The sequence below is a fragment of the Chionomys nivalis genome, chromosome 1 (assembly GCF_950005125.1).
Source record: "Chionomys nivalis chromosome 1, mChiNiv1.1, whole genome shotgun sequence".
NCBI classification, from domain to species: domain Eukaryota; kingdom Metazoa; phylum Chordata; class Mammalia; order Rodentia; family Cricetidae; genus Chionomys; species Chionomys nivalis.
In genome coordinates this window covers 198028309-198036054 of record NC_080086.1, presented here as the reverse complement: position 1 = coordinate 198036054, position 7746 = coordinate 198028309, and positions in this window count along the sequence as shown.

The window sequence follows — 7746 nt, the reverse complement described above, 5'->3', positions numbered from 1 at the left end:
TGCGTGGGTTTTCCTAACTTACTTATTTAACCCAATCTAGAAGCTATCTCATAAACATGTTTCAGAGATTTTCTTTTTACAGGAATTCTAAGTTTTACCAAGTTGAAAATCGAGATTAGCCATAACAATTCACATCTTGTCAACTAGACACCCAAACACAGTTAAGCCTTAATTTTTCTCACTTTTCCATTCTTGATCCATTATCAAATCAAAATTCAAAATACACAGTTACACTTTAAAAGTTCCAGTCTTTAACACTTCCAATACGATTTAAAAGGCTAACAATTAGGTCATAGACACAAGGCAATCTTTTTTTTTTTCAGCAAAGCAATTTTATTTATATCAAAAGCATAATGTACCATAAACAAATAGGGTCACTTTGGAACACAGATAGCAGCACATTTAAATGCCTTGACAGGAATCAGCATATATTAAAACATAAAACGATGGCCATTTGTGGTCTTGCTGCAAAGGAATTTTGTTTTTATTAAAAATTTCTGCCTCCTCCCAGCCTCCCTTTTCCCTCCCCCTCCCCCCACTCCCCATGCCCCACTCCCCTCCCCCTCCCTCTCCAGTCCTAAGAGCAGTCAGGGTCCCTGCCCTGTGGAAGTCCAAGGTCCTCCCCCCTCCATCCAGGTCTAGGAAGGTGAGCATCCAAACAGGCTAGGCTCCCACAGAGCCAGTACATGCAGTAGGATCAAAACCCAGTGCCATTGTCCTTGGCTTCTCAGCTGCCCTCATTGTCTGCCATGTTCAGAGAGTCAGGTTTTATCACGTTTTTTCAGTCCCAGTCCAGCTGGCCTTGGTGAGCTCCCGTTAGATCAGCCCCACTGTCTCAGTGGGTGGGTGCACCCCTCGCGGTCCTGACTTGTGAGCTCCTACAAAAAAGGTTGCATACTCATACTTCAAACATGCAAAGTTAGATATAGTGAAGCATTTATCCATTATGTGTGGATGATGATGGAATTGTCTGAGTACCAAAGGTTTGGAAAGCCCCACCCACCCAGTGGTGCACCTATCACACAAACATGCGCTCCCTTGGCCTCACTTGCTTTTCTCAGTGGATGTAACATTGGTCCTGGAATCTACGAAATCCTGAGATATATTTGTAAAGACATGAAGGTTTGTCATAACCTTTTAGGGATTCAAACTGGGTCACACATTGCCTGATCTCACCTGATCTCTAGAACCACAGTGTAAGACTCTATGATACACTCAGTCTTGCATCTTTTATGCCAGCAAACTGGTGTCAGATTGATGCTGTTGCCAATATCTGTTTCCAGTTTGGAATAGAACCTGCACCAATACCCCTTGATCCACAGTACACTAGTTTCTGTGTGCTGACTCAGGGGAAATAGATCCTTAGGGGTTTATTCTAGTAGATAACACCCTACATTCTCAGCTTAGGCTTTTCTCTTTCAAATGAATTTGAATTTCATAAATTAGAGCTACTGATAGATGAGTTCATGCCTTTAGGTACCTTCCTTTTGTTCAATGCATAATGCCAGGTTTCTTTACAAAGGGGCAAACCTGTTTAGCAATTACAACTACGTTTGAGTCTTTTCTCTGACTTTAAATTTTACAGCCCATTTTCTTACCAATATGTACACTTTCTCATATATTTCTGTTCTACCTTTTGTTTTCTTAATGTTCATTAGAATGAGCACAGTTAATCAAGAACCATGGAGTAGTCTAAATGCTGCCATGTCTTTAGAACTCTCAACCAAACTAGTTAGTTGTTGCTTTTGAATTCAGTCTCATTAAAGTCCATAGGACTCACACATAATTTATCTAGATTTTTAAACATAATATACCTTGACTGTCTGTAGCCCAGTTCTTCACAGACTCCTTTCCTTTCTTTGATCCTGTAAGCCAGGTGGCCACTGTCTGTATGTCTGTCAGCATTCTGGCCTGCTGAGATATCACTAGAATAGCACAGTCAGCATGGATGGCATCTGAGGATTTTCTCACCCTTTCACATTCCTCACTAAACCCCATGGCTGTGAACCACACTCAGGTTTATGAAAACAATTGCCTCATTCTCAATACTAAATTTCTGTAGTACTTATTTTCCTTGTTGTTATGACAAAATGCCTAGTAAATAACTTAAGGATGGCTGGAGAGACAGTTCAGTGGTTAAGAATGCTGACCTCTCTTTCAAAGGACCTGGGCATGATTCCAAGCACCTGCATAGCAGCTCACAGCAGTCTGTAACTTTCCAGAGGATACAAAGTACTTTCTGGCTTCCATAGGCATCAGGCAAACATGTGAACATAGACATACATACAGACAAAGCACTCATACACTTAAAATTATAAAAATTTAAAAACTATTAAATACAGTAAAGAAGAGTTAATTTTGGTTCACATTTTGAAAGTACAGCCCATTACAGCAGGGGATACACTGAGGCAGAGGCATAAGGTAACTGTTTACATAGACCCCATACTTAGGAAGTAGACAAAGATAAGATAATGCCCAAGTTGTTATTCCCTTTTATTTGGTTGCTTCCCTAATCCACAGATTGGTACTATCCACTTTTTGGATGGATATTTCTATCTCATTAAGCTAATCTAGAAGCTCCCTTAAGGTATGCCGACATGTTTCTTTCCAACATGATTCTATACCTCCTCAACCTGTCAATAAAAATTAGCCATCACAGTAGACTAGTCTAATTCTTTTTTTAAATTAATTAATTAATTCATTTATTAAAGATTTCTGCCTCCTCCCCGCCACCACCTCCCATTTCCCTCCCCCTCCCCCAATCAAGTCCCCCTCCCTCGTCAGCCCGAAGAGCAATCAGGGTTCCCTGCCCTGTGGGAAGTCCAAGGACCAACCAGGTAATAAAGACATCCCTGTAATGAACATTTGTGTGCATATATAGCTATGGTACTTTCTTTTACTTCAGGTATATACTCAGAAGTGGTGTACCTACACCATCATATGGTATTTGTATTTTTAGTTTCTCAGAGAATTGCAACATTGATTGTACAAATTCACATTCCCACCATTATACATGGTTCCTTTCTCCATCTCACCCCTGCATCCCTGGGAACACTTAATTGTCTTCACTATCATATAATCATTCTGAATAGATGCTATGAAATCTCAATTCTTTATTGATTTTCCTAGTGGCTAAGGATACTGAACTTCTTTTCCATGTAGTTATTGAACACTGTATTTCTTCATTCAAAGTGTCTTTTCAGTTTTCTGTGAACTGATTTGATTGTTTGTTCTTTTGATACTTAATTTCCTGAGCTACTTCTGTATTTTAGATTTAATACCAGGTTAGATGAATAGTTAGTAATGATTTTTCTGCCTCTCTGAAGGCTGTGCCATTACTGTTTCCTTTGCTATGTAAAAGGTTTTTACTTTGATTCAGTCACATTTGCCAATTTCTATGATTATACTTTGAGCTTACAGTACTTTTCAAAAATTCTTTGCCAATATCCAGCTCTTGAGTTATTCCTAGTAGAATCAAAGTTTCAAGTCTTTCATTAAAGTGTTTGATCCATTTTTATTTGAATTTTGTGTATGGTGAGAGTCAGGAAACAAGTTTGAGTCTTTTACATGTAGAAGATAAGAGCTTCATCTCTAAAAATGAATAATATGCTCAATGGAAATCTACTAATTCAAATTTAAATTAGCCGCAGCTCACAGTGATATTTTCTTGATTAGTTTTTCATAAATAATATAACTCAACATTTCTAGCACAGTAGGTATGTTGTTAATCGTCTTTGAAAATTATTCAGCTCTGATTCATTCATTAGTCAATTGTTTTTTAATTATTTAACACTATTAATACTAATTTTCTTCATGTTTAAAATATAGAGTATTGTATCGGTTATTTTGTATCACTGTGATAAAACATACCTGATGCAAATAAGTTGTGGAGAAAGATTTATTTGGGCTTTTAATTTCATAAGATTTCAGTTCATTATGTGAAAGAAAGTGGGAACATACATTTAATCCCATGGTGGCTAGATCAGGTGGCAACAAGAAAATTCTGGAACCAGGAACAAATAAAACCTTCAAAGTTCATCTCTTAGTGACCTACATCTGTAAGCTTTGACCCGAACCCCTCAGCTTAAAATGTCACTATCTGCTGGGGAATAACAATATTTGAACCTGTACAGAACGTTCTAAATTTGACTATAGCAGAAAGAAAAATAATAGCCTCAACAAACTTAGGATATTGTAGAATACATGAATCAATTATATAATAATTTTTTATAATATTATTAGGAATGTATTTGTTTTTTAAATATGTGTGAAATCTATGGAATATGCTTGATGGTATTTTCTATTTTATGAATGCATTACAGAATAGCATTTTTTGCTTTGTGTCACTTACTGGGGTAATGATAATTAATAATAAATGAGAAAATATAATTTTATATAAAAATTACAACAAATTTGTTATGTAAAAATACAACAGATGTTACAAAAGTAAACAAAGCAAAATATAGGAGAAATATGGAAATAGTAAAATTTCAAACAAGCTACAAATTTCAACAGAACAAACTAAGTATACATTGGAGTGTTTTCTTTTTTTTTCGCGTTTAGAGCTTCATTTTAATTCTTTTGGATAATTCCCTCGAAGTAGAACCGCCCGCAGTTTGCCTTTGAAGCTTTCAGAGAAGTTGCTTACCGCCTCTCATTGTGGCTGCGTCGTGCTACATTCTCAACAAAAGCATAAAGAATTCCAGGTTCTTCCCAGTCTTGATGATTACATCCAGTGTCATTCCTATCGCTTTAGACATTTGTAGACCTTCTTTAGAGAAACTGACTTTTCAAGTTCTCTTTCTTTCTTTTTTTTTTCATTTTTCAATTCTTTTTTTATTAATTAATTTATTTAATTATTAAAGATTTCTGCCTCTTCCCCGCCACCACCTCCCATTCCCTCCCCCTCCCCCAATCAAGTCTTCCTTCCTCCTCAGCCCAAAGAGCAAGCAGGTTTCCCTGCTCTGTGGGAGGTCCAAGGACCACACACCTCCATCCAGGTCTATTAAGGTGAGCATCCAAACTACCTGGGCTCCCACAAAGCCATTACGTGTAATAGGATCAAGAACCCATTGCCATTGTTCTTCAGTTCTCAGTAGTCCTCATTGTCCATTATGTTCAGCGAGACCGATTTTGTCCCATGCTTTTTCAGTCCCCGGCCAGCTGGCCTTGGTGAGTTCCCGATAGAACATCCCCATTGCCTCAGTGTGTGGGTGCACCCCTCGCAGTCCTGAGTTCCTTGCTCGTGCTCACTCTCCTTCTGCTCCTCCTTTGGATCGTGAGACTTCAGTCCAGTGCTCCAATGTTGGTCTCTGTCTCTGTCTTCTTTCATCGCCTGATGAAGGTTAATATTCAGGGGGATGCTTATATGTTTTTCTTTGGGTTCACCTTCTTATTTAGCTTCTCTAGAATCACGAATTATAGTCTCAATGTCCTTTATTTATGGCTAGAAACCAAATATGAGTGAGTACATCCCATGTTCCTCTTTTTGGGTCTGGCTTACCTCACTCAGGATAGTGTTTTCAATTTCCGTCCATTTGTATGCAAAATTCAAGAAGTCATTGGTTTTTACTGCTGAGTAGTACTCTAATATGTATATATTCCATACTTTCTTCATCCATTCTTCCATTGAAGGACATCTAGGTTGCTTCCAGGTTCTGGCTATTACAAACAATGCTGCTATGAACATAGTTGAGCATATACTTTTGTTGTATGTTTGGGCATCTCTTGGGTATATTCCCAATAGTGGTATTGCTGGGTCGAGAGGTAGGTTGAACCCGACTTTCCTGAGAAACCGCCACACTGCTTTCCAAAGTGGTTGCACAAGTTTGCATTCCCACCAGCAATGGATGAGTGTGCCTCTTTCTCCACAACCTCTCCAGCAGAGGCTATCATTGGTGTTTTTGATTTTAGCCATTCTGACAGGTGTAAGATGGTATCTTAATGTTGTCTTGATTTGCATTTCCCTGATTGCTAAGGAAGTTGAGCACGATCTTAAGTGTCTTTTGGCCATTTGAACTTCTTCTGTTGAAAAGTCTCTGTTCAGCTCAGTGCCCCATTTTATAATTGGATTGATTAACCTTTTACGGTCTAATTTCTTGAGTTCTTTGTATATTTTGGATATCAGACCTTTGTCAGTTGCGGGGTTGGTGAAGATCTTCTCCCAGTCAGTGGGTTGCCTTTTTGTCTTAGTGACAGTGTCCTTTGCTTTACAGAAGCTTCTCAGTCTCAGGAGGTCCCATTTATTCAATGATGTCCTTAGTGTTTGTGCTGCTGGGGTTATACGTAGGAAGTGTTCTCCTGTGCCCATGTGTTGTAGAGTACTTCCCACTTTCTCTTCTATCAGGTTCAGTGTGTTTGGACTGATATTGAGGTCTTTAATCCATTTGGACTTGAGTTTTGTGCATGGTGATAGATATGGATCTATTTTCATTCTTCTACAGATTGACTTCCAGTTTTGCCAGCACAATTTGTTGAAGATGCTCTCTTTTTTCCATTGTATACTTTTAGCTCCTAATTGCTGTTTTCTTTTCTTTTTTTTAAAATTTATTTATTTATTAAAGATTTCTGCCTCCTCCCCGCCACCACCTCCCATTTCCCTCCCCCTCCCCCGATTAAGTCCCACTCCCTGGTCAGCCCAAAGAGCAATCAGGGTTCCCTGCCCTGTGGGAAGTCCAAGGACCACCCACCTCCATCCCGGTCTAGTAAGGTGAGCATCCAAACTGCCTAGGCTCCCACAAAGCCTGTACATGCAGTAGGATCAAAAATCCATTGCCATTGTTCTTGAGTTCTCAGAAGTCCTCATTGTCCGCTATGTTCAGCGAGTCCGGTTTTATCCCATGCTTTACATTGGAGTGTTTTATGAGAAAAGATGATGCAATTTGTTTTATGATCAATATATTTTGTTTTTCAGAGGGGAAGTTTGCCTCAGTTACTTCCCAAGACAGCCCACCCTCTGCCACAGTTGTTGGTCTGTGTTACTGGAGGACAAATTGCTAATGGAGCAATTTAAATACTAAATGTTTAGTCTTTACCCTTCCCCCATTGTTATAATGTATTCTCCAATCATTTACTTATGCATATTGGTCCAGTTCTCTGTTAACTCACAGAAAAATAATTGCATGATAAAATATGAGAAGAGATATCACTGGACATTTTCACAAGAAAAAAGTGCAATGAATGTTTTTGTTTTGTTGTCATTGTTCTTTCCTCTTTCAAGTAGATATCAAAAGCAATTGTGATAACAAAATATATTTTCTACAAGGTTTATTGTTAGTTGAAAACTTTGCTCAGGACTAACTGTGGTTATGTGAAAACCACAGCAAGTATTGAGCTAATCAGCCAATCCCTGTGGAGTTCTTTAAGAAGTATAACTGTTCCAGTCGGCAGTCATTCCTTCAAATGCAGCTTTCTATCTCTCTTTACTTCAGTGGCATTGAGGATAACTTGCAAACTTCAGAGCTGGGCAACCCAACTTAGAGTTTTACCTTTATAACGTATCAAGGATACTTAAAATACTTGAGGAGCGATCCACAAGGTTAGGGACGTGTTAAGTGTTAGCACGTATTATTATCAGTTTTATCCATCATTAACTTGAAGAAATACAATGAAGAACTTATCAATTCCAGAGTTGCTTTTGTTTATAGATAGTCTAGACAAAAATCCTTCAGCCTTTGAAGGGGAGAGTTTTTATTGTTTTTCAATAGATTAAATGTCACAATTTTCATGTTTTATACTGACATTTCC